The sequence below is a fragment of the Notolepis coatsorum genome (assembly GCF_963971535.1).
Source record: "Notolepis coatsorum genome assembly, chromosome: 19".
Classification (NCBI taxonomy): Eukaryota; Metazoa; Chordata; class Actinopteri; order Aulopiformes; family Paralepididae; genus Notolepis; species Notolepis coatsorum.
The window spans coordinates 33,073,141-33,100,776 of NC_140183.1; positions in this window are offsets into that span (position 1 = coordinate 33,073,141).

Genomic DNA, 27,636 nt, shown 5'->3' on the forward strand with positions numbered 1-27,636 from the left:
TCAGACTGAGAGAGAGCTGGGTGCTGCGCTGTTCTAAGTGAGCATGGCCTATTGAGTTGATTGATTGATTGATTGATTGCTAATTTTATTACTGTACGCTTGGTTTCCAACTGGTTAAGTTTAGGCCCTCTACAGTAGGTTTAAAAAAATAAATAAAAAAATAGGGCGAAGAAAATGTTTTTTTCCTATAGGGCAAAGAAAACATTTTAATTTGTTTTACCTACTTTCTATAGAAGCATCTAAGAATGAAGTTCTATGGAAAGTAGGTCTGCATTCCCTTAACAATTGTGTGTATTGAGCCGTACTGTATTGTACCCATTCTGCATCTGGTAATACAATTTTCAATCAATCATTCCAATAATACACAGTTGGATGTGTTAGTTGGTTGGATGCACTTCAAGCTGCTTCCACATGAGGCAACTTCTCTCAATCATTCCAATAATACACAGTTGGATGTGTTAGTTGGTTGGATGCACTTCCGATCTGCTTCCACATGGAGGCAAATTGTCTTTTTTGTAGTTGTGGGAACTACTTTTTCTGGCGGATGGTTTTTTCAATAAATCTTCGATTAATGTGTGTTTATTGTATAGAAATAAGGTTGGATGAATGTGGCAGTTGTATAAAAGCTTTACACCACTTGCAGTCGTGATTTGTGAACAATAAACCATGCCTAGGGGGTCTAACGACCCTCGGCTGCGCCTCGGACCTAACGACCACCTCTAGGCATGGTTTATTGTTCACAAACCACTCCTGCGCGTGATGTAATGCTTAATTAATCTTAGACTTTAGAGTAACTAAACACATGGTTGTTGTACTGCCCCCTGTGGCTGTGATCTTTGCTGCACACTCTGCCCTGCCCCAATCTGAGATGTCCGAGTACCTCTTTCTTTCCCCTAGACCAGCGGTTCTCAAACTATGAGTCATGAGCCAACGTGGGGTTGTGGGTAGGTGAGAGTGGGGTTGCGCATTGGCAAAAATAAAAAATAAAAGAAATCAAGAGAAAAACCGACGAGCCCAACTCAGATCGAGTTTTCCACCTGGCAGCTGTTTGTATTTGCCATGTCTCGCCCCTTCATCAACGGAGGCCGACACAGTATTCCAATACACATCTCACTACATCCTGCGCATATAATCGCGGAGACCACGTCTCGTCTTTTGTGTGTAACCTTGACACTCGCAATGGATAGGTTTGTTGTCAGAAGCGCAGAGTGAGAGAAAAAGCGCAGATTTTCCTTGCAGACAAAAACAACCCATTGGCAGAGAAATGTGCTGACAATGAATGGCTGGCACAGCTGGCATATCTAGCCGACATCTTTGACCGCCTCAATGTGTTGAATCTGGGACTACAAGGTCGTGACACAGACCTGTTTGGACTTGCAGCTAAAATGGAGAACTGGATTAAGGAACTCCGTTTGTGGCACTCCAGGATAATCAGTGGATATTTTGGGGTGTTTACTCAGCTTGATGGCTTTTTGGAGGAACAGAATGTTGCAATTTTTTTTAAGCCCATCATCTGTAGCCACATAGAAGGGCTCATTGAACAATTTCGGAGAGAGCACGGACAATTTGGACAACTAGATCCTAGATCCGTTCATTATGCATGACGCAACAGGCCTCCCACTGTCTGAGCAGGAGGCGCAAATGTATCTTTTGTGTGACTAGAAAGTCAAGTTCACTGGACAGGCCCTTGCAAATTTCTGGATATCAATCCGGAACGAGTACCCAGTGTTGTGTAATGCTGCGCCGATAAACATACCTCTGTGAGGCCGGATTTTCGGCACTGACATTAATACAAAATACAGATCTCACCTCAGAGTAGAAGCGGATCTCCGCCTCTTTCTCAGCACAAGGCAGCCATGTATCATGGAACTGTTCAAATGTACAAGCACACCCTTCCCATGTCTAGTTTTTTTTTTATTCTTGAAAAGCGCATGTGAACGCATTTTCTTTTTGTTAATGTTCTGGCAACATATTTGGACTAAATATGCCTCATTTTATAAATGTGTATACAGAAACAATTACGTTGCTTTTGTTGATAATATTCATTCATTTCATTGATAACATTGTGTAATTTCATTTTCTAATAAATATGCATGATCAAGTTCAACAACGTGTGCTTTTATTTTGATATTTCTTATTTCCACATTGAAATTATGCGATACATTAACCCTTGTGTCTGAAAACTAAATTGTTACACTCTTACCATTAACACATTGCCCGCCGGGCATTGTACCCATCAAAGTACCCTCTCTGCCAGCGCTATAAGTCTATGGAGTGGCTCACCTTCTTTGCAGGGCTATAACTTTTAAAATTGTACTGTATTATTATTGTTTTTGTTATTTTCCTGTGAAGTTCTGTGTATTGTGATTGTGATTAATGTGTTGTCTTGTTTCATGTAAATAATAATAAAAGAATTTGATCAAAAAAAAAACTTTTAAAATTGTATTGCTATTGACATTACTATGGCCCATTCAACATCGATTATCTATCGTTCAGGATGTGGGAACGTTATACTTTTTCATTCATACATTCATACAAAAATACCTTCTAGAATATAAGTGTTTTCATCGTTTTCTGCAGTAATTCCTAGAACGTGAGTTAAAGGCCTAAACGTATAGATTATCGATCTGACTTTAACGATTGCCGTTTCCCCCCTATACACGCTATATTAAAAAATGTAACTGTATATGATCGGTATGGAACAACCTCCGATCAGCATCCCCCTCAGTCAAAACGCTGAAATACGCGGACGACACCACCATCCTAGGGCTGATCTCCAACAACAAGGAGGATGACTACCGGCTGGAGGTGGAGCGGACACTAACATGGTGCAGAGAACACAACCTTATACTCAATGAAAGCAAGACCGTGGAACTCATCATTGACTTTAGGAAAATCACACCCACTAAAACACCCATGCTCATCAATAATCAACCCATTTCAGCCACAGACACATTCAAATACTTAGGAACACACATCAGCAATAAACTCAACTGGGATCATCACACCACTCATCTACTTAAAACAGCCAATCAAAGATTATTTCACTTGAGACAACTCAAGAAGTACAAGGTTAGGAAGACTCTAATGATACAATTCTACACAGCCATAATAAAAAACATCATTTCACTCTCCATCACTGTATGGTACGGCAACACACCCAAACACACACTACACAGACTAGACAGGATCATCATAAGGGCATCCAAAATCATTAACTGCAAACTCCCCACCCTGGACTCCATACACAAACATCACACCATCACACGCGCACACAAAATCATCAGTGACCCCCTGCACCCAGCTCATCACCTCTTCCAACACCTCCCCTCTGGTAGGAGGTTCAGGTCACTCGGCAGTCGCACGATTAGGTTCAACAACAGTTTCTTCCCCAAGGCCATACAACTACTTAACTCCAACTCCTCCTAATTTTACCCCCTGCTGTTATGTTATGTTATGTTATGTTATGTTATGTTATGTTATGTTATGTTATGTTATGTATGTTATGTTATGTTATGTTATGTTATGTTATGTTATGTTATGTTATGTTTATGTTATGTTCCATGTGTCTTCTTATGTCTTTGTGGACTGTGGTGTATTGTCGCAGCTACCACCTGCACCGTGCTCGAATTCCACCGGCCTGGCCGTGTGGCAATAAAAGGAACTTGAACTTGAACTTGAACTTGATACGTTATGCTTCATCATGCCTGGAGGAAAGGGGGGGGGGGGGGGTCGTTTATAATTCCCAGATCATCAGTAAATGCTTTATGTAGTATGGGTGGATATATTGATCAGATGGTTTGCAAACAAGGAAACTCACAATTGGGTTGAAAATAACGTTAGTGTCCTCTTACCGTGCGCCAATGAGACTGGCGGTGAAAGATCCCAGGTATACGACACCGATCGCCTAGGTCCATTTCCGGTTTGTATGTCGCAATAAACGCCGAAATCATATCGATTATTAAGTTTAGAAAGCGATCCATTATGTAAATTGTGTCTGTCGGGAGTCATGCAACTATATCTGACGGCCGGATGAATTTAATCGACGCACAGCCCCCATATCTGTATGTGAGTGTAACTCGCCCGACCATCCACCAGGCGGCGGTATTGAGCCGTCGTTGCCTTCACCCGTAGGGTCCAGCTGTATATATGAATTATGAATGCCATGGCGAAAAAATGAAATATTGATCTCAATAACGCTGTACAGCGAGGTCTGGCGGTCAACGCATGGCGGGCAATAACGCTGTACAGCGTTTCCGGCGGTGGATGTGTTAAAGGGACAAAATTGTCCTCTTCAAAAAGGTCAGCCCTGGTCATAACCACCCAATATTAAAGTCATTTTAGAATTGTAACCCTTTAAATGCCAGTTTTTGTGATGGCATCACAAATTATTGTTAAAAAAACACAAAAGAAATTATGTTTTCAATATATAAAATGCAAAGTGGATTACAGGCTAGCATGTGTCAATGATGAGCAACAACACTGATATATATATATATTTTTTTTATCCACTTTTTCTCCCATTTTTCTATATTTTCTCCCCCCCCAATTTCGTATCATCCAATTCAACCCTCCCCTGTCACGAACGCTGTTTCTTGCCTCCCACAAGCCGGCTGCAATGTGGACTAAGTCATACATAGCACAAGTCCCCTCCGGTACTTGAGGTAACAGCAGTCGCATCTTTTCACCTGCGCAGCTCGATCACTCAGTGGCGAGGAGTAACGCGTGGGAGGCTCACGCTGCCCCCGACACTTCCTGATTCTACTGCGCAGGCGCACCAACCGACCTGTAGGAGTCGCTGTCCACAACGCCCGATCCCCACCCATCAGTTTCCCACCCCCTAATACGGCCAATGTGTATTAGTATGAACGACCAGCTAAACTGAAAGCAATGTGGAGCGCTGGGCTCGAACAGGCGAGCCCAGCGTCTCTGCATTCGTGGCGAGCGCCTTGCCCACTACGCCACGTAACCGCCCTGATATTTTTTATTTTTATCCTCTTTTTCTCCGCCTGATTTTCTACTTTTTCTCCCCCTCCCAATTTAGTCGTTAGGCCAATTCCCCCCCCCCTCCCCTACCTGGTTGTTGTGCGCATGTTCCTCATACTGGTCGGTACAAGGGAACCCTGTACCGACACATGTGGAGACAGCCAGTGGCTCTTTTTTCACCTGGCAGCGAGGACTCTCATTGGTGAAGCGTAACGCGTGCTGCCTTCACCATTTCCTGCCTTTCGCTGAGCAGGCGCCCAGACCTGACCTGTAGGCGTCGCTCTCCACAACGGCAGATTACCACCCTCGACTTCCCTCCCGCTAACTCAGCCAAACGAGTTAGTATGACGATCGGCCCAAGCCTCAGGCAATGCTGACTCCGGGAGTCGAGACCGCAGCCTCTTGCATTGGTGACAAGCGCAATCTCCGCTACGCCATCCGACCGCTGCGCCATCCGACCGCCCTTAACAACACTGATTTTGATGGATTTTTAGTTTTTTTGTAATGTCAGATTAAAAATGAAATACTCCCATTTTTCTGAAAAGAGTTGTTGTTAAATCTGACATTACAAAAGAAAAGAAAAATCCATCAAAATCAGTGTTGTTGTCATTGACACATGCTAGCCTGTAATAATCCCGCCAGGCTAGCATTTACAATAATTTGTGATGCCATCACAAACACTGGCATTTAAAGGGTTACAATTCAAAAATGAATTGAATATTTGGTGGTTATGACCAGGGCTGAAGTTGAGTAAAAGATTTATGAAAAAAAGGGGGAAATTATTTCAACATATAATATTTGTATGGCCTTTTTGAAGAGGACAATTTTGTCCCTTAATGGTAAGAGTATAACTTTAAATTCTACATGCTGAATGAAAGTGGTGTTAACACTTTGGTCGCCAGGCTTATATTCATAATAAACCATCCCACGCCAGCTCTATTTGTCTATGGAGAAGTTCCCCTTCTTTGCAGGGCTATAACTTTTTAAATTGTATTGCTAAATTGACATTACTATGGCCCATTCAACGTCAAGTATCTATTGTTCAGGGTGTAGCAACGTTATACATTTTCATTCACATATTCATACTAAAATACGGTCTAAAGTATAAGTATGTTTTTTTTTTTTTTTTTTTTTTTACTTTGGCCATTTCCCTGGCTCTTTTATACGTTTATCGCATTTATACTTGGTCAAGTTCGACCGACAGAAGCAGGCTGAAAGGGTTCAGATGGGGGGGAAGACACTCTGGGAAAGGCACGGCTGCAGTCCGGGATTCGAACTCGCTCAGCCCCAGATCCGTGACGAGCACGGTTGTCCACGGCGCTGAAATAGCACTCGCGGTACGTGGTGAGCTACTGGAGCTCCCCTATATGTATGTTTTTATCGTTTTCTGCAGCATTCTCCAAATCAAATCAAATCAATTCAAATCAAATTTATTTATAAGGCCCGACAACACACGTTAATGTCCCCATGGGCCGTACAGGTCTTCTTTAAACAAGTCAAGAAGAAAACATAACAATAAGTCAAGAACAGAACAAGAACACCATAAGGTCCAACAAATTTAAAATAAATGCAAATAAATGAAAGAATGCAAGCACTCCCAGACATACCCCACGCGAAGGTAAGGAAAAACTCACTAAAACCTAACAATAGGGAAAAATGCTCCACAGGCTGTGTGGAGGAGAGAAACCTTAGAGGGCCATTCAAGGGGGGATCTCCCTTCTTAGATGTCGGTGATAGTAGTGTTGCAGACTAACAGTTGGTAAGCATGCACTCAAGTGTGTAGTGAAACACAGATGAGTGCATGCAATAGCAACTGAACATTATTAAAGATAGAGCTGATAGCGATAGCAACTGAACATTTTGAAAGATTGAAGATAGAGCTGATAGCGAATCTATTTGAGGCACAGGGGCGGCGCAAAGAGGGTAGCGTCCTCCCCGTCTTAATCACGGGACATTCAGTTAGAGAGTTCCCATGTTTGTGGTGCTGCAGAAAAGCAGACATGGGGGAAAATAAAATAAACGTCCTAACTAAACTAGACAGATTAATCTAAAGGTCAGTCCCCGACCAGGTGAGATCAGGGTAGGTTGAGAGTTGGTAACGGATTGCTGGTGGGGCAGAGTGTGCAGCAGGGGGGAAATTCCAACCTCTAGGGGCAGCTAAATGACCACAGGCTGTTACTATTTTTATTTTTTTTTGTTTACTTTCTCTCCCCCTTTTTTCTGTATATTTCTCCCATCCCAATTTAGTCGTTATGCCAATTCCCTTCCTGGTTGTTGCGCGCATTTCCCCCCCACTTGCCGGTCTAGGGAGGGTTGATAGATACTATCACATGTCTCCTGCGATACATGTGGAGTCAGCCAGCCGCTTCTTTTCACCTGACAGCGAGGACTCTCACCGGGGGAGCGTAACGCGTGGGAGGATCACACTACTTCCCCCAGTTCCCTTCCTCGCTGAGCAGGTGCCCCGACTGACCTGTAGGAGTCGCTGTTTACAACGACCAGGATACACACCCCACCGGCTTCCCACCCGCTAACACTGCCAATTGTGTTAGTATGGACGACCGACCAAGCCGGAGGTACCGCTGACAGCTGGATTCGATACCAGTGTCTCTGCAGTGGTAGGCAGGCGCTTAGTCCGCTGCACTACCCAGCCGCCCATTAGGCTGTTACTCTTTAAGTATACATGTTCTTCTTCTTGTGAAATTAACAATATTTAAAGTCTAAAGCCCTCTTCCAATAATAACACGAAATAGCCTGAAAGGGGAAACTAATAAACATTCTTTGGTGTGAAAATGTTGCATTCTGTCTTTGCTTGACCATGTAGGGGTCATTCTGTCTCTGTTTGACCCTGTAGTTTCAAGTTTCTTTAATAGTTGTCATACAGAAGTACAGAATACTTTTATACAAAATGCTTCTTACTGTTGCGCTCCAGAGACTGTGCAAGACAAGATAAGTATGAAATAAAATAACATAGTAAAATTAGAAGTAAAAAAAATGAGGTCACAGTGTTCAGTTTAGACATATGTACAATGTTCGATGCAGAATAGACGTAGTTACCATACAATATACAATACTGTGCAGTGTACTAATATACAATACTATATAGTGCAAGGCAGAAATGGAGAAATGGGACGATGTGCAATTTAGGTACAATTCACAGTAGGTGTACGAGTTGTAGTGCAAATCCTTTATCAATAAATATAAAGTGTAAGTGTGTTTGTGTGATCTAAAGTGTGGAGAGTGGGTGCTGCAGTGTGTTGTTTGTTTGAGTGAGTGTGTGCGTGTGGGTGTGTGTGCTGTGTGCATTTGATGGTTGTTGCATAGTGATTATTGTTCGTTTAGCAGCCTGATGGCCTGGGGATAGAAGCTTCTTCTGAGTCTTTCTGTGCTCGCCTTAAGACTCCGGTATCGCTTGCCTGACCGCAGCAGTTCAAAGAGGCAGTTGTTCGGGTGGCTCGAGTCCTTAATAATTCTCTTAGCCTTCCCCTTGCACCGCTTGTTGTAAATGTTCTGGAGGGTGGGAAGCCCCCCTCCAATTGTGCGTTCGGCTGAACGTGTCACTCTTTGTAGTCTGCTACGGTCTTGTGCAGTGCTATTCCCAAACCAGGAGGTGATGTTGCCGGTCAGGATGCTCTCTATTGTACATGAGTAGAAGTTCCTAAGGATCTTCTGACTGACTTGGAACTTCCTTAGGCGCCTGAGGAAGTAGAGGCGTTGTCGTGCCTTCTTCACAACACTGTCAATGTGTGTGGTCCATGTCAAGTCCTCGGATATGTGGGCTCCGAGGTACTTGAAACTGTTCACTCTCTCAACCGGTGCCCCGTCGATGCTGAGGGGGCTGTAGTCCTTGACCCCCGACCTCCTGAAGTCCACAATCATCTCTTTTGTTTTGCTGACGTTCAGGGAGAGGCAGTTCTCCTGACACCACTGTGACAGGTTCTCTACCTCTTCCAGGTAGGCCCTTTCGTCGTTGGCAGAGATCAGGCCCACCACTACTGTGTCATCAGCAAATTTGATGATGGTGTTGTTGTTCCGCTGTGCTACGCAGTCATGTGTGTACAGGGAGTAGAGGAGGGGGCTCAGAACACAGCCCTGGGGGGCCCCTATGTTGAGCGTGATGGATGAGGAGGTGCAGTTGCCGGCTCTTACCACCTGGGGTCTGCCCGTCAGGAAGTCCAAGACCCACTGGCAGAGGTCATAGTTCAAGCCCAGGTCCCTGAGCTTGGCTATGAGTTTGGAGGGGACTATGGTATTGAATGCTGAGCTGTAGTCGATGAACAGCATTCTCACATAGTTCCCCTGCCTGTAGGGGTCATTCTGTCTCTGCTTGACCCTGTAGGGGTCATTCTGTCTCTGCTTGACCATCTGCTTGATCATGTAGGGGTAATTCTGTCTCTGCTTGGCCATGTAGGGGTCATTCTGTCTCTGCTTGGTCATGTAGGGGTCATTCTGTCTCAGCTTGACCATGTAGGGGTTATTCTGTCTCAGCTTGATCGTGTAGGGGTCATTCTGTCTCTGCTTGACCATCTGCTTGATCATGTAGGGGTCATTCTGTCTCTGCTTGACCGTCTGTTTGACCATGTAGGGGTCATTCTGTCTGTGATTGACCATGTAGGGGTCATTCTGTCTGTGCTTGACCATGTAGGGGTCCTTCTGTCTGTGCTTGATCATGTAGGGGGTCATTCTGCCTGTGCTTGATCATGTAGGGGTCATTCTGTCTGTGCTTGACCATGTAGGGGTCATTCTGTCTGTGCTTGATCATGTAGGGGTCATTCTGTCTGTGCTTGACCATGTAGGGGGTAATTCTCTCTGTGCTTGACCATGTAGGGGTAATTCTGTCTGTGCTTGAACATGTAGGGGTCATTCTGTCTGTGCTTGACCATGTAGGGGTCATTCTGTCTGTGCTTGACCATGTAGGGGTCATTCTGCCTGTGCTTGACCATGTAGGGGTCATTCTGTCTGTGCTTGACCATGTAGGGGTCATTCTGCCTGTGCTTGATCATGTAGGGGTCATTATGCCTGTGCTTGACCATGTAGGGGTCATTCTGCCTGTGCTTGACCATGTAGGGGTCATTCTGTCTGTGATTGACCATGTAGGGGTCATTCTGTCTGTGCTTGACCATGTAGGGGGTCATTCTGCCTGTGCTTGACCATGTAGGGGGTCATTCTGTCTGTGCTTGACCATGTAGGGGTCATTCTGTCTGTGCTTGACCATGTAGGGGGTCATTCTGTCTGTGCTTGACCATGTAGGGGTCATTCTGTCTCAGCTTGATCATGTAGGGGGTCATTCTGCCTGTGCTTGACCATGTAGGGGTCATTGTTTTAGGCGTCACACATCATTTCTGCATTGTACCTCACTGTTACTCTTTTTTTACTCTGTATTGTATATTGTATATAATGACTGAACACTTTTTGTTTACGTACTTTTGACTTTTTCTATTTTATACTTTTTATCTATTTGTATCACACAAGCCCAGGAGCTCATACAGAAAAAAGGATTTCATGGAAAAGTATTCTGTATTTCACTATGACAACTATTAAACAAACTTGAAACTTGAAACTCAAGAAGGCTTCTCCTGCAGCCATTCCATCTCTACCATGGAGTCCACTGGGAACGCTATCACTGGGAACACTATACGGTCTGGTTGGAGCTGTGGAGTACTTTTCACTCTTAAGAGACGACTCACTTCTACTTTGAACCCCCCCCCCCCCCTCCACTGTGCGACATGATCCTCTTCAGGTGGCGGACCGGGAAAGACCGCGGACCACGGTGTCAAGACAGGTGGTGGTTCTGAGCGGAAACAGAACCCAACTGTCGCTAAGAGTAAGTAAGGGCAGGACATTAACAGTGATATTTTAAGGTCACATAAACGGCAAGCTACATACAGTTTTAGACTAAACAACAAGCTATCCTCTCGGAGCCTCCCCATTGGTTGACGGCGGTGGACACTCTTCCCAGTGGAATGAGCACACGCTCCTCTCATGCTGTCAGTTACCGTAGCAGCGAGCCCACAGCCGTCTCATTGGCTGGGCTGCAGTGAGCATGGGGCCAGTCACTCCAGCCTGCATGTTCATTGTGGTATTTGTTGGAGTGTGTGCGTGTGTGTGTGTGTGTGTGTGTGTGTGTGTGTGTGTGTGTGTGTGTGTGTGTGTGTGTGTGTGTGTGTGTGTGTGTGTGTGTGTGTGTGTGTGTGTGTGTGTGTGTGTGTGTGTGTGTGTGTGTGTGTGTGTGTGTTAAAGGGTTACCCTTTATGGTATATTGCTAGCTTGCTGACTATTACTGCTGACTATAATTTTAGCCTCTCTTAGATCTTTAGTTGAGTTACTTGTCTTGTATTTCTCTGGAACTTGTTTTATGTATGTGTTGTGTTTGTTTGGTGGATCAGGTCGCTCTTGTAAATGAGACTGTGTCTCAATGAGATTTTACCTGTATAAATAAAGGTTTGAAATTAAATTAATTCTAATTTGTATGGCACACTGCTGGTATGAATTGCGTCTGTTGTTTGGCCAGAGGCAGAGAGTAGCAGCAAGTCAGTTATCTATAGCCTATTATTATTATTATTATTATTATTATTATTATTATTATTATTATTATTATTATTATTATTATTATTATTATTATTATTATTATTATTATTATTATTATTATTATTATTATTATTATTATTATTATTATTATTATTATTATTATTATTATTATTATTATTATTATTATTATTATTATTATTATTATTATTATTATTATTATTATTATTATTATTATTATTATTATTATTATTATTATTATTATTATTATTATTATTATTATTATTATTATTATTATTATTATTATTATTATTATATATATATATATATATATTTTTTCTCTTTTTTTTTCTTTTTTTTTTTAAACATCCCCTCCACTCTGTGACCAGCAGCTCTATGGGTCACTTAGTCCACAAACATTTCTTCACTCTCTAGCAGGTTAAAGGGGCACTTCACCAAACAAAAACACTCATCCAAAATTGTTATCTTTTGAATATGGCCACCAGTGATCGGGTACATTGATTCCTTGTGTTGTGTTAATTACACCAACCAAATTAAGAATTGCAACATTTCCATGGCTCTGGACACAGTTCAATCAGTGTTTGTGGTCATGAGCTCCTCTCTCCTAAAGCCAGAAACCAGAGAAGTAAGTCTCAAATGTGTGATGTCATCTGAAGTCTGAAGCTGCTCCATTGACAATGGTAAATGGTCTTCAGTTATATACAACCTTTATCCAAAGCGCTTTACAACTTATGCCTCACATTCACCCATTCACTCACACACAGACGGCGGAGGCAACCATGCAAGGTGCCAACCTGCTCATCAGGAGCAGTTAGGTCTTGCTCAAGGGCCGGGATCGAACCAGGGGCCTTCTGATTACCAGATGACCTCTGTAGCTCCTGAGACACTGTCACCCACAGTGAATGGGAGACTGATTTTGTGGACCCACAGAATGTTTGTTTGACTTTTTTTTTTTTTTCAACTTTTTCTCCTCCTTTTTTCTGTGATTTTTCTCCCCATCCCAATTTTACCTCTCGTGCCAATTCTCCCTCCCCTGTCCTGATCGTTGCTCGCATATGTCCCACACTGGCCGGTTGTAGGGAGGATAGAAGCCTTGCATCACGTGTCCCCTCCAATACATGTGGAGGCAGCCTGTCACATCTTTTCACCTGCCAGCGTGGACTCTCATTTGGCGAGGAGTAACGTGTAGGAGGCTCACACTGCCCCCGCCATTTTCCTGACTTTGCTGTGCAGGCGCCCCAACTGACCTGTAGGAGTCGCTGTTCACAACGACCAGACTACCACCCTTCGACTTCCCACCCGCTAACTCTGCCAATTGAGTTAGTATGACGGCCGGCCCAAGCCGGAGCAACGCCGAGAGCTGGATTCGAACCCGGTGTCTCACGCGTTGGTGACGAGCGCAATGTCCGCTGCGCCACCCAGCCGCCATGTTTGTTTGACTTTCTATACCCAAATGAGCTTTATTCTACGGTTGTGTCCTCAGTTCTGAACCAGAACATGTACCTGTATGATCGGAACATTCTCCTGTTTCTCAGTGTCATCTTTACCATCTCTCCCAATTCACTGTCTATGGAGCAGCTCCAGACCTGAGAGTTGTTCATGTTCACTAATATTGTTGGACTGTCTTAGACCATATAAATACTTACATTGGGGCATAGTTCCCCTTTAAGACACAGCCCCAGCCGTTCCCCGGTGAGAATCGGTCTGCCCTGGCCAATAAATCAAACACACCCACTTTACTCTGAATCAGTTCAGTTGATGCTCCAGGCATCTACAGTCAATTACGTTCCAGACACAGATTTCACAAGTTTGTTTTTATTTCAAGTTTGTTTTTATTTGTCACATATAAAGTATGTGTACTTCACTGTATTACAGTGAAATGCTTGGTTCTGTATGAGCTGCCGGAGAATGTGCTTCATACAGTATTTAAAAAAAATTAAAAATAAAGTCCAAACACTACAAAACACTATACAAAATATACAATATAAACTAAAGTACAACCTAAAGTACAAAATTAAGTACAAAATGCAACCAATGAGGTACTGAATGCAAACTTTTAAAATGCAAAATGCAAAAATTAGGTATGGAGTACAGAACGACCTCATTCAATTCATTCTATTAAGCAGAGAGTTGGACGACGTTCCATCTGGGGGCTTAAAACAGGTGTGAGGCTGGTCTGGGGGCTTAAGACAGGTGTGAGGCTGGGTCACTAGGGGCTTAAGACAGGTGTGAGGCTGGTCTGGGGGCTTAAGACAGGTGTGAGGCTGGGTCTCTAGGGGCTTAAGACAGGTGTGAGGCTGATCTGGGGGCTTAAAACAGGTGTGAGGCTGGTCTGGGGGCTTAATACAGGTATGAGGCTGGGTCTGGAGGCTTAAGACAGGTGTGAGGCTGGTCTGGGGGCTTAAGACAGGTGGGAGGCTGGTCTGGAGGCTTAAGACAGGTGTGAGGCTGGTCTGGGGGCTTAAGACAGGTGTGAGGCTGGTCTGGGGGCTTAAGACAGGTGTGAGGCTGGGTCTAGGGGCTTAAGACAGGTGTGAGGCTGGTCTGGGGGCTTAAGACAGGTGTGATGCTGGTCTGGGGGTTTAAGACACGTGTGAGGCTGGGTCTAGGGGATTAAGACAGGTGGGAGGCTGGTCTGGAGGCTTAAAACAGGTGTGAGGCTGGGTCTAGGGGTTTAAGACAGGTGTGAGGCTGTGTCTGGGGGCTTAAGACAGGTGGGAGACGGGGTCTGGGGGCTTAAGACAGGTGTGAGGCTGGTCTGGGGGCTTAAGACAGGTGTGAGGCTGGGTCTAGGGGATTAAGACAGGTGGGAGGCTGGGTTTAGGGCAGGGGTCAGCAACCTTTACTATCAAAATAGCAATTTTTGTTACGACGGTGCCAGGTAAGAGAGTGGAGTTCCAATAGTGGTGGCAATAAGGAGACAGAGAGTAGGTTTTGCTTCTTCACAATACGTGTATCCTCTTTATTCAGGAACACACTATAGAGCAGCCAGGTAAACAAGAATACTAAATAATAGAAAACAATCGAAGAGAGTACAAGTAACAGCAGCACTTGTTCTTGGTACCGCCGCATACTGGTTCTGAGAGAGTGAGGAGCCGACGAGGAACAGAGAAGACAAGAGTTATTTAAAGGTCAGCATACCAGACATTCCACACGTTCCACAGAGTGACAGCCAATCCCAGGTGACAAACGATAATGCAATCAAAGAGATCAAGTGACAGGTGACAGAATGGTAGCCGGGATCTCAGGTCAACAAGACCTGAGAACCCAGAACGTTACAGTACCTCCCCCCGACGAACGGCACCCGATGTTCACCTAGGGGCCTTGGGATGCAGCCGCCGGAAATCAACGATAAGGCTGGGATCTAAGATATCCCTTTGAGGCACCCAAGAACGCTCTTCTACCCCGTACCCCTCCCAATCCACCAAATACTGAAACCCCCTACCCCTCCGTCTACAACCCAGGATCCTCCGCACCGTGTAGGCCGGCTGACCCCCAATCAACCGAGGCGGAGGAATCGCGGGCAGAGGCGGGGACAAGGGCGATGAGAGGAATGGCTTCAACAGGGACACATGAAACGTCGGATGAATCCTCATCGAACTCGGAAGCCGCAACCTGTAAGCCACAGGGTTCAACCGACGAACCACTCTAAAGGGTCCTATGAAGCGAGGAGCCAGTTTCCTGGACTCCACCCGGAGAGGGAGATCACGGGTGGAAAGCCAAACCCGCTGCCCAGGATGGAAAACCGGAGCCGGACGGTGCTTGCAGTTAGCCTGATGCTGGGCTTTAACCGAAGCCTTCTGCAGCGCCGTTCGAACCCGATTCCACGTCCGGCGACAGCGAGCCACATGTGCCTGGACCGAAGGCACCTCCGCCTCCTGCTCCTGCTCGGGAAACAGAGGAGGTTGAAAACCATATTGACACTGAAATGGAGACATACCGGTAGAGGAGGAGAGGAGGGTATTATGCGCGTACTCAGCCCAGGCCAACCTCCTACGCCACGTTGCCGGGCACCCGTAACACCTCAAGACCCCCTCCAGATCCTGGTTGACGCGCTCCGTCTGCCCGTTCGACTGCGGGTGAAACCCAGACGACAGGCTGACGGAGGCGCAGAGGCTGGCGGAAAACGCCTTCCAGAACCTGAAAGACGTGCTGTACCACCAGATCAGCCATCTCTCGGGCCGAGGGAAGCTTGGGAAGGGGAATGAAGTGAGCCGCCTTGGAGAAACGGTCCACCACCACCAAAATGGTAGTGAACCCATCTGACAAGGGCAGGCCCGAAATAAAATCCAGGGATATGTGCGACTGGGGGCGTTTGGGAATAGGAAGAGGCCGGAGGAGACCTGCTGGTGCACGGTGAGCGGTCTTACTGCGTGCACACACCGGGCAGGCCGCCACAAAGGAACGCATATCCCCCTCCACTGTCCTATGGATAAACTCCAGGGTCCTAGTGGCCCCAGGGTGGCCGGTGAGTGAAGAGGTATGTGCCCACTGCAGCAGGCGTGAGCGTGCAGCCTTGGGCACATACAGCCGTCCCGGAGGACCCCCACCAGGATCAGGCTCCCGTGCCAGAGCCGATCTTACCACCTTATCTTTGCCCCAAGACACGGGTGCCAAAATCAAGGCCTGTCGCTTCATAGGACCCTTTAGAGTGGTTCGTCGGGTGAACCCTGTGGCTTACAGGTTGCGGCTTCCGAGTTCGATGAGGATTCATCCGACGTTTCATGTGTCCCTGTTGAAGCCATTCCTCTCATCGCCCTTGTCCCCGCCTCTGCCCACGATTCCTCCACCTCGGTTGATCGGGGGTCAGCCGGCCTACACAGTGCGGAGGATCCTGGGTTGTAGACGGAGGGGTAGGGGGTTCCAGTATTTGGTGGATTGGGAGGGGTACGGGGTAGAAGAGCGTTCTTGGGTGCCTCAAAGGGATATCTTAGATCCCAGCCTGATCGTTGATTTCCGGCGGCTGCATCCCAAGGCCCCTAGCTGAACATCGGGTGCAGTTCGTCGGGGGGAGGTACTGTAACGTTCTGGGTTCTCAGGTCTTGTTGACCTGAGATCCTGGCTACCATTCTGTCACCTGTCACTTTACCTCTTTGATTGCATTATCGTTTGTCACCTGGGATTGTCTACTCCAGGTATCTCTTTGTATCCAAGAAAACTGGTGCAGAGTTTCATCCTCGCAGGACGGTTACAGCTGTGTCTGTAATGCGCCTGTTCGGCAGGACGGCATCTGCCCACTCCATGGTCCCGCTTGGCCTTCGTTTTATGAGAAAAATAGAGAGGTGGTGAGAGGCAAGTGGAGGTGCCTGAGGTGGGGGAGGCATGTCGGGCCAGGTGGCCTGATCTGTCCACCTTACACATCAATGTGTTGGAGTGCTTCTGGTCATCAGAGAGTTTATTACTCTGGTGAAGGACAATGCACGTCTGTTTATGACGTCATCAGCGAATATAAACAGACAGGGGGGTGCGCTCCCCTGTCTCTACCAGGCAGCAGTCCAGCTTTGCGCAGCTTGAGGGCTCTTCACATTTTAATTTTTTTTTAACTTTCTTTTACTGCATTTTCCATTATTAACTATTTTTTTTAATTTAATTTTTTTTATAACTCTTTATTTTTGAAATTTCTATTTATACATAAGCATATACAGTTCACAATAATAATATGACAACCACCACCACAGGACATACAGGACAAACAGGACTCACCGGACAAGACAGTGTTGTATGGTGGGGGGGGGGGGGGGCGAGCTGTATTTGCTCTTGATATGTCAGGTCTATTTTGATTGTGTCATGGCAGTCTTTAACCGTCTGACGGCTCATATGTTGTCCATTTCGACCAGCGTCTGTCGTATGTCTCGACCTTCAACCTCAGCAGGAATGTCATTTTTTCCATGTTGCTTATCTCCTCCACTATGCCCCTCCATGTCTCTTTGTCTGGAGCAGCTTCTTTGAGCCAGCTCCTTGTGATGGCCTTTTACCAGCTATTGTCATGATTTTGAACAGGTACAAGTCTTCATTGTGTATGGTCTCCTCTGTGATCAAACCCAGGTATATCAGCTGGGGTTCCATGGGGAATTCATAGCTAAGAATTCTGTACATTTCCTGTGTAACACTCTTCCAAAATGGTGCAAAAATGGTACAAAAGCTTTTGTGCCCGTTTCTAGCATTTGCAAAGTTTGGTGTCCCAGCTGTAACGGAAGGTGTGAACGTTTTTGACAGTTCAGGGACCGAATTGGATGACGATGTTTTTGAGGAGGTAGCAAGAGATGCATCCACTGGGGTGCTAATCATCAAATATGACACAGGTTTGATTACATTTGTAATATATATTTAATGAATAAGTTATTTGTCATGTGAAGCTTACATTCGATTAGATAAGGGACATCTTTATGAGGAAACTGTGTATAATCGTTTTATTTATTTATCCTATCTCCACGCTAGCCTCATCTGAGCAGTCTGTCTCCACGCTAGCCTCATCTGAGTGGTCCCAACCATCATCCCTGGATTCGTCAGGGTCCCAACCATCATCCCTGGATTCGTCAGGATCACAGGATACTGTCATCATTTCAGAGGACCCTTAACGAAAACGCCATAGGCTGGATACAGAAGCCAAGCAAGTAAGAGTTGACACACATGTAATATGTATGCATCACCCTGTGATTCACAACTCAGAAATGCATGTTTTTTACTGTCAATGTTATGCCCCCATCTTTTCCATTGTACTGGTCGCGTGCCTGTAAGAATATTGTAGCTCACTTGAGATTGGATGGATCTCTCAAATTATCATCTCCACGAGTCAGAAGCATGCTAGACAGATAGGGTTCAAACTGATATTAAGGATACTTATCCTTTACCTTAACTTTGAATTGCAGTCTACAGTATATTCCTAACACTGAATTGTTTTTTGTGCTTGTGCTTTTGTGCTTCAAGTTGGTGGAATCCATTCTTCGTGAGAAATCTGGTGGAGAACGCATAATAAATGAATACAATCGAACCAAGTCCTTGCACGATGACAACAGAAGGAAAATGGTGAACCTATTGGCAGCTGACTTGACAGAGAAGAATGGGTAATTAGCTCCTTGTTTTTAGTTTGTTCTCAATCTAGCTTTCCGATTAATTTGAAATCTAAATGAAATCCAGGGAATATGACTGAGAAACACATTCTTCTTTAATCTTCCAGTACTTCACCACCCAGACATCTGAAAGAAAAGTATGCCAGAGGAATCGTGACCTTATTCCCCTACCTCAGTGACCCACACTCTAAGAATGGCTATGTGAGTTGCACACAGTAATGGTTGTGGCAATGTTGATACATTTTTAATCCTACTAGAGCATGCTGTTTTTCACTTTTAAATGTGAAGTGTCTGTTTATCTTTCACCCTCCAAGGAGCATTATTATGATGGCCAGAGTGGCAGTGGGTACTTGGCCTGGAGGATTAAAACTATTCAGAGAACCGCTGCTAAAGACAAACGATCATCATTTGGAGGTAACACTAATAATGCATATATTGAGTACAACGAGTTGATTAACAAAACACGCAGCATTATTGATTACTGTATACAGGGCCGTAGCCAGGGTTTAGAAATTAGGGAGGTCCATTTATTTTTTTGGCCCAGTTTTTTGGCCCAGACCGGCCCACTATAATCGGTCGGACACCACCCAGCCAGGGTTTAGAAATTAGGGAGGTAAATTTTTTTTTATACAAACTTTATTATCTAGAGATCAACTTAAGGTCAGTCACTCACAAAGTCATTTACAGGACGTGGGGGCACTTACAGGTGAGTGGCCTAAAGAGTGCACCAAAGCCCTGTGGTCTCTTATGCATTTATAATTTGGTGAATGGGCTAAATGCATACCAAAATGAGTTATACAACCCAACCTATTCATTCAAAATGCATTATCTATAATAAAAAGTTACCTGTTGTTGGTAAAAAAAATAATTTTACTGAAGTATTAACATATTTCACCACTTCTTGGCTCACTGAAAGTACACAAAATAAGGACAGACAAAGACAGAGACACAAAAAGCTGTACAATTGGTATATTGTATATATAAATACCATACTGGTAATGAGCAAATATGAGCAATTAATGCATGGAGCTGTTCCATCTTATTTCATTTGATACTAACTACTCAGTTCATAGAGATTTCAAGTATCCAAATGTGACGTACGTGGGTTGGTCATTATCATTGTTACTGTATTAGGAGACCATGTGAACATCAGATTAGTATCATGAGTTGGGTTATGTTGTTCTTGGTGGTGTGATGTGTCATCTTTTAATGCTGCCTCTTCTCTTCTTCCCAGAGACCACTCATCCTCCTGATTGAGCTGATTGCACCTGCTTGATTACACCTGTGGGCAGTTAGTGGGATGAGTGAATATAAGCGGGAAGATGACACACACGAGAGTCTCATTGCTGGAAGTCACTTGCCTTATGGTGGACCGGGGAGGCTGCTGTCTCGCCTGTCTATGGCATAAAACAACACTGTGTGGCACGGTGCCATTTTATCACATGGAGTGTGGGTTAGACTCCACAGCTGTGGTGGCCTAGGATGGGCCCAAGGTTGTACCGTAACTACTAAGTGTTTGTTTGTGTACCTGTATGTATTGTTTGTCCTCCCTTACCTTTTCCCCTTCTTGCATTATGGTGGAGGTTTGAATTCCTACCACCATAAATATATATACTTTACTAATTGGAAAACGTCTTGTGTTGTGTCTTTTTTCACCTACACCTGGGCCCTGTTTCATGTACGTGGTTCAACTAAGTCGATCAACATGTCCATTATCCAGCTTCAGTTAACCCGATGTTCAAAGCCGGGATTTTCCTGTTTCACAAAGGAGGATTCAGTCTCGTTAACTCAAGCCAGACTTGAGAGTCAGGCTCAAGTCAGGCTAGATGCGCGCTCCCGTTTTAGGTGGAAAGCCAGCACGTATCGATGGCAGAGACCCTGATTCTCAACGGCATTGATTGATTAATTGATTTAAGACTTTATTGACAGATTGCAATAGGCTCAATCGCCTCGCCGACAAGTTAAATGCGTTATCTATAGGCTAATTCTAAGTCCCTCATTACCTCAATCAATCAGATTATATTTCTTTAAACTTGCCTGCTGGATTGAATAATCAAATGAGATCTTGCTAGCGAAAATTATTAGTTAACTGTTATACAGAATTACGATACGGCTCTCTTACCCATTGATTGATGTATAGTCAATCTTTTACTTATCTTCTCTGTGGTGTAACGGGTTCATCTTTTGACTTTCACACGGACGACCGGGGTTCAAGGCCCTAGTCTTTTCCTTCTTTTTGCAATATAGGAATAATTCAATTTGGTGCACGTTGAGAGCTATATAAAGAATGACATCCTCAATGCATGTAGATTTATAATATTTTAACATAAAACCAGGCTACTTTGGCGTATAATCATTAATATTATATTCAAAAAAATCATATTGGAAACACGGGGATTTGAACCCCGGTCGCTGAATTGGCAGGCATGAGCACTACCGCTGGGCCACTGGGCCAGATGGGATAAATTCATTGTTTATACATTAATGAACGAGAGACCCGTGTTTAGAATATCCGTTGTTTTGAATGAAGTTTATCTCTTTATCCTCATTCATTAATGTGACGTCAACGGCTCATTCAATTTCTCAAATCCGTCAAACAGCGCATCTCATCAGACATCTTAATCCCAGTTACAATTAAAATAACCACATCATGTGTACATCGCACGAGCGAGCGCCACCGTCGCCACGGTATATATAACGTGCATTATTTAGGACAAAGTGAATTTAATATCAGCATTTTGGGTCTATTTTACATTTCAAAAGCCCCCTCTGGAAGAATGGAGCACAAAAACGTAATTCAGAATGGTATAATGCAGATCGTAGACTGTGGGAATAGTTTCAGGAAACGGGCTGTCACTTCTTTGCGGGGGCGTGGCGATAGTTCAGGCTAACTTGAACTTGAACTCTGCTTTCGACCAGGCTCAAACTTTTGGATATGTTGTCATGGTGATTTGGAAAATCCAGGTACATGAAATCGGAAAGTCAGGCTAACCCAGTTATCCAGCTAAAGTTATCCGGCTAACTCGGTTATCCCGGTACATGGAACGGGGCCCTGGGACCTTGATTTTGAACATATTTACTGAGAGGGGCTGCTTTTGCTCATGTGCCGCCCTCCAGTTGTTATTATCAGACCTGCGTACATGACATGGGGGCTCGTTAAGTTTGCGCAATTGTATGGTTCCTTGTTGGTAAAATAACGGGGTGACTTGTCGATTGAAGCATATCAGGTGTAATAAGATAGCGTTTTCTAAATTGGTAAGTTAGTGGGTTCCATTGTCCGTGCTACACAGTTGATTGATGTAAACCATTGTTGTTGTGATGCTCTTAACCATTCTATTTTTCTGCCACATAGGTAACAGGGGGGGGTCACCTGCTTGGCTAGAGGGTGGGGGGCACGAGTCGTGATTCCGGTGGAGCGCGCAATGAAATCGGTAAGCGACTGAAGATATGTGTAGCCTTCATCCAGGTAGTGGAGTAGTTTATCTGGGATAGGCTAGAGTGACACAGGTGACTCCTAGTTGAGTGGTTAGGACCATTTGTTATTGTTTTCATTTAGTAGATGTGGTCAGTTGGATTGTTTTGGTTAAGAGGTATAAAAGCAGAATGTGTCTATTATTATTGCGCACGGTCATGGTTAATTAAGTGAGGACGTGATATATATATATATTTTTTTTGGGTGTATCATAGTCACGCATAAAGACATATTATGGCTGCGTCGGCGTTTGTTTTTGAAGTCTTTGTGGCGGATCCAACAGAGGATCAGGTGGAAGGTTGCACTAAGGCGGAATTATGCCTTATTGCTAAGCATTATAATATTACTGTGCAAAGTTCCCAGTCCAAGGCGGATATGAAGGCGGCTGTAATAGCGGGGTTGGTGGAGCAACAGGTGTTCAGCACGGCTCGGGGAGTAGTGAGTCATAGTGACCAGGAGGTTGAACACACTGGCGAATGGGTTGACTCTCCCTTGCGTGATCTTAACCCGGAGGGTGGTGCTATTAGGAAGAATGGTAGTACGCCCAGAGCTGAAAGTGAGGGCGCGGGGGATTCAGATAAAGAATCCACGTCTTCTGGCCATACGCGCTCTAGTCTGCGTTTTGCCCGTCTCCAGATGGAGGAGAGAGCGCTTTTGCGCAGGGAGGAGCGAGACAGAGAGGACAGAGCAGCTGTACGAGACAGAGAGGACAAAACAGCTGTACGAGACAGAGAGGACAAAGCGGCTGTACGAGACAGAGAGGAGAGGGAGAGGGAGAAAGACAGGGGGGTGGGGGGGGGGTGCGCTCCCCTGTCTCTACCAGGCAGCAGTCCAGCTTTGCGCAGCTTGAGGGCTCTCCACATTTTTATTTTTTTTAACTTTCTTTTACTGCATTTTCCATTATTAACTATTTTTTTTAATTTACATTTTTTTATAACTCTTTATTTTTGAAATTTCTATTTATACATAAGCATATACAGTTCATAATAATAATATGACAACCACCACCACAGGACATACAGGACAAACAGGACTCACCGGACAAGACAGTGTTGTATGGTGGGGGGGGGGGGAGCGAGCTGTATTTGCTCTTGATATGTCAGGTCTATTTTGATTGTGTCATGGCAGTCTTTAACCGTCTGACGGCTCATATGTTGTCCATTTCGACCAGCGTCTGTCGTATGTCTCGACCTTCAACCTCAGCAGGAATGTCATTTTTTCCATGTTGCTTATCTCCTCCACTATGCCCATCCATGTCTCTTTGTCTGGAGCAGCTTCTTTGAGCCAGATCCTTGTGATGGCCTTCTTACCAGCTATTGTCATGATTTTGAACAGGTACAAGTCTTCATTGTGTATGGTCTCCTCTGTGATCAAACCCAGGTATATCAGCTGGGGTTCCATGGGGAATTCATAGCTAAGAATTCTGTACATTTCCTGTGTAACACTCTTCCAAAATGGTGCAAAAATGGTACAAAAGCTTTTGTGCCCGTTTCTAGCATTTGCAAAGTTTGGTGTCCCAGCTGTAACGGAAGGTGTGAACGTTTTTGACAGTTCAGGGACCGAATTGGATGACGATGTTTTTGAGGAGGTAGCAAGAGATGCATCCACTGGGGTGCTAATCATCAAATATGACACAGGTTTGATTACATTTGTAATATATATTTAATGAATAAGTTATTTGTCATGTGAAGCTTACATTCGATTAGATAAGGGACATCTTTATGAGGAAACTGTGTATAATCGTTTTATTTATTTATCCTATCTCCACGCTAGCCTCATCTGAGCAGTCTGTCTCCACGCTAGCCTCATCTGAGTGGTCCCAACCATCATCCCTGGATTCGTCAGGGTCCCAACCATCATCCCTGGATTCGTCAGGATCACAGGATACTGTCATCATTTCAGAGGACCCTTAACGAAAACGCCATAGGCTGGATACAGAAGCCAAGCAAGTAAGAGTTGACACACATGTAATATGTATGCATCACCCTGTGATTCACAACTCAGAAATGCATGTTTTTTACTGTCAATGTTATGCCCCCATCTTTTCCATTGTACTGGTCGCGTGCCTGTAAGAATATTGTAGCTCACTTGAGATTGGATGGATCTCTCAAATTATCATCTCCACGAGTCAGAAGCATGCTAGACAGACCTCAGATAGGGTTAAAACTGATATTAAGGATACTTATCCTTTACCTTAACTTTGAATTGCAGTCTACAGTATATTCCTAACACTGAATTGTTTTTTGTGCTTGTGCTTTTGTGCTTCAAGTTGGTGGAATCCATTCTTCGTGAGAAATCTGGTGGAGAACGCATAATAAATGAATACAATCGAACCAAGTCCTTGCACGATGACAACAGAAGGAAAATGGTGAACCTATTGGCAGCTGACTTGACAGAGAAGAATGGGTAATTAGCTCCTTGTTTTTAGTTTGTTCTCAATCTAGCTTTCCGATTAATTTGAAATCTAAATGAAATCCAGGGAATATGACTGAGAAACACATTCTTCTTTAATCTTCCAGTACTTCACCACCCAGACATCTGAAAGAAAAGTATGCCAGAGGAATCGTGACCTTATTCCCCTACCTCAGTGACCCACACTCTAAGAATGGCTATGTGAGTTGCACACAGTAATGGTTGTGGCAATGTTGATACATTTTTAATCCTACTAGAGCATGCTGTTTTTCACTTTTAAATGTGAAGTGTCTGTTTATCTTTCACCCTCCAAGGAGCATTATTATGATGGCCAGAGTGGCAGTGGGTACTTGGCCTGGAGGATTAAAACTATTCAGAGAACCGCTGCTAAAGACAAACGATCATCATTTGGAGGTAACACTAATAATGCATATATTGAGTACAACGAGTTGATTAACAAAACACGCAGCATTATTGATTACTGTATACAGGGCCGTAGCCAGGGTTTAGAAATTAGGGAGGTCCATTTATTTTTTTGGCCCAGACCGGCCCACTATAATCGGTCGGACACCACCCAGCCAGGGTTTAGAAATTAGGGAGGTAAATTTTTTTTTATACAAACTTTATTATCTAGAGATCAACTTAAGGTCAGTCACTCACAAAGTAATTTACAGGACGTGGGGGCACTTACAGGTGAGTGGCCTAAAGAGTGCACCAAAGCCCTGTGGTCTCTTATGCATTTATAATTTGGTGAATGGGCTAAATGCATACCAAAATGAGTTATACAACCCAACCTATTCATTCAAAATGCATTATCTATAATAAAAAGTCACCTGTTGTTGGTAAAAAAAATAATTTTACTGAAGTATTAACATATTTCACCACTTCTTGGCTCACTGAAAGTACACAAAATAAGGACAGACAAAGACAGAGACACAAAAAGCTGTACAATTGGTATATTGTATATATAAATACCATACTGGTAATGAGCAAATATGAGCAATTAATGCATGGAGCTGTTCCATCGTATTTCATTTGATACTAACTACTCAGTTCATACAGATTTCAAGTATCCAAATGTGACGTACGTGGGTTGGTCATTATCATTGTTACTGTATTAGGAGACCATGTGAACATCAGATTCGTATCATGAGTTGGGTTATGTTGTTCTTGGTGGTGTGATGTGTCATCTTTTAATGCTGCCTCTTCTCTTCTTCCCAGAGACCACTCATCCTCCTGATTGAGCTGATTGCACCTGCTTGATTACACCTGTGGGCAGTTAGTGGGATGAGTGAATATAAGCGGGAAGATGACACACACACGAGAGTCTCATTGCTGGAAGTCACTTGCCTTATGGTGGAGCGGGGAGGCTGCTGTCTCGCCTGTCTATGGCATAAAACAACACTGTGTGGCACGGTGCCATTTTATCACATGGAGTGTGGGTTAGACTCCACAGCTGTGGTGGCCTAGGATGGGCCCAAGGTTGTACCGTAACTACTAAGTGTTTGTTTGTGTACCTGTATGTATTGTTTGTCCTCCCTTACCTTTTCCCCTTCTTGCATTATGGTGGAGGTTTGAATTCCTACCACCATAAATATATATACTTTACTAATTGGAAAACGTCTTGTGTTGTGTCTTTTTTCACCTACACCTGGGACCTTGATTTTGAACATATTTACTGAGAGGGGCTGCTTTTGCTCATGTGCCGCCCTCCAGTTGTTATTATCAGACCTGCGTACATGACATGGGGGCTCGTTAAGTTTGCGCAATTGTATGGTTCCTTGTTGGTAAAATAACGGGGTGACTTGTCGATTGAAGCATATCAGGTGTAATAAGATAGCGTTTTCTAAATTGGTAAGTTAGTGGGTTCCATTGTCCGTGCTACACAGTTGATTGATGTAAACCATTGTTGTTGTGATGCTCTTAACCATTCTATTTTTCTGCCACATAGGTAACAGGGGGGGGTCACCTGCTTGGCTAGAGGGTGGGGGGCACGAGTCGTGATTCCGGTGGAGCGCGCAATGAAATCGGTAAGCGACTGAAGATATGTGTAGCCTTCATCCAGGTAGTGGAGTAGTTTATCTGGGATAGGCTAGAGTGACACAGGTGACTCCTAGTTGAGTGGTTAGGACCATTTGTTATTGTTTTCATTTAGTAGATGTGGTCAGTTGGATTGTTTTGGTTAAGAGGTATAAAAGCAGAATGTGTCTATTATTATTGCGCACGGTCATGGTTAATTAAGTGAGGACGTGATATATATATATTTTTTTGGGTGTATCATAGTCACGCATAAAGACATATTATGGCTGCGTCGGCGTTTGTTTTTGAAGTCTTCGTGGCGGATCCAACAGAGGATCAGGTGGAAGGTTGCACTAAGGCGGAATTATGCCTTATTGCTAAGCATTATAATATTACTGTGCAAAGTTCCCAGTCCAAGGCGGATATGAAGGCGGCTGTAATAGCGGGGTTGGTGGAGCAACAGGTGTTCAGCACGGCTCGGGGAGTAGTGAGCAGTGTTGGGACTAACGCGTTACAAAGTAACGCGTTACAGAAACGAAGTTACTTTTTGCCGCAACTAGTACTCTAACGCATTACTTTTGAAATTCAGTAACGCTACTTACGTTACTGAATGGTTCGTCACTGCGTTATTTGCGTTATATACGGCGTAGATTGATAGCGAGCGGTAGTGATTATTATTATTATCCTCATCCCCACCCGCGTAGAATGATACGAGGCGAGTCTGGCCACTGGCCAATCAGAAGTGCGCAAGAAATGCGGCTACGGAAAGAAATAGACCCTCTCTATTGTAAACAAAACAAACGCTCGCTATGAATCGACATAAAAAGAACGCAGTAACAAACTAACAAACCATTTAGCAACTACTTGGAGAGATAATTAATATACAACATGGAAACGAGATAAAGAACATGTTTGAGGCGCTGCTGGAGTCAACTGGACTAACGTAACGTTACTACATCTCAACCACCGCAGACTTTGGTGAGTCAGTGCAATGTGTTCACTGAAACTCAAGTTGATCAACGGATTTTGACTTTACGAAATCTGCCAGGGAATCTCATAATACTAATCAAACAATATAAATATAGTCCTTTCATGCACAATTGATATCCTAACTATTCTAACGTTGCAATG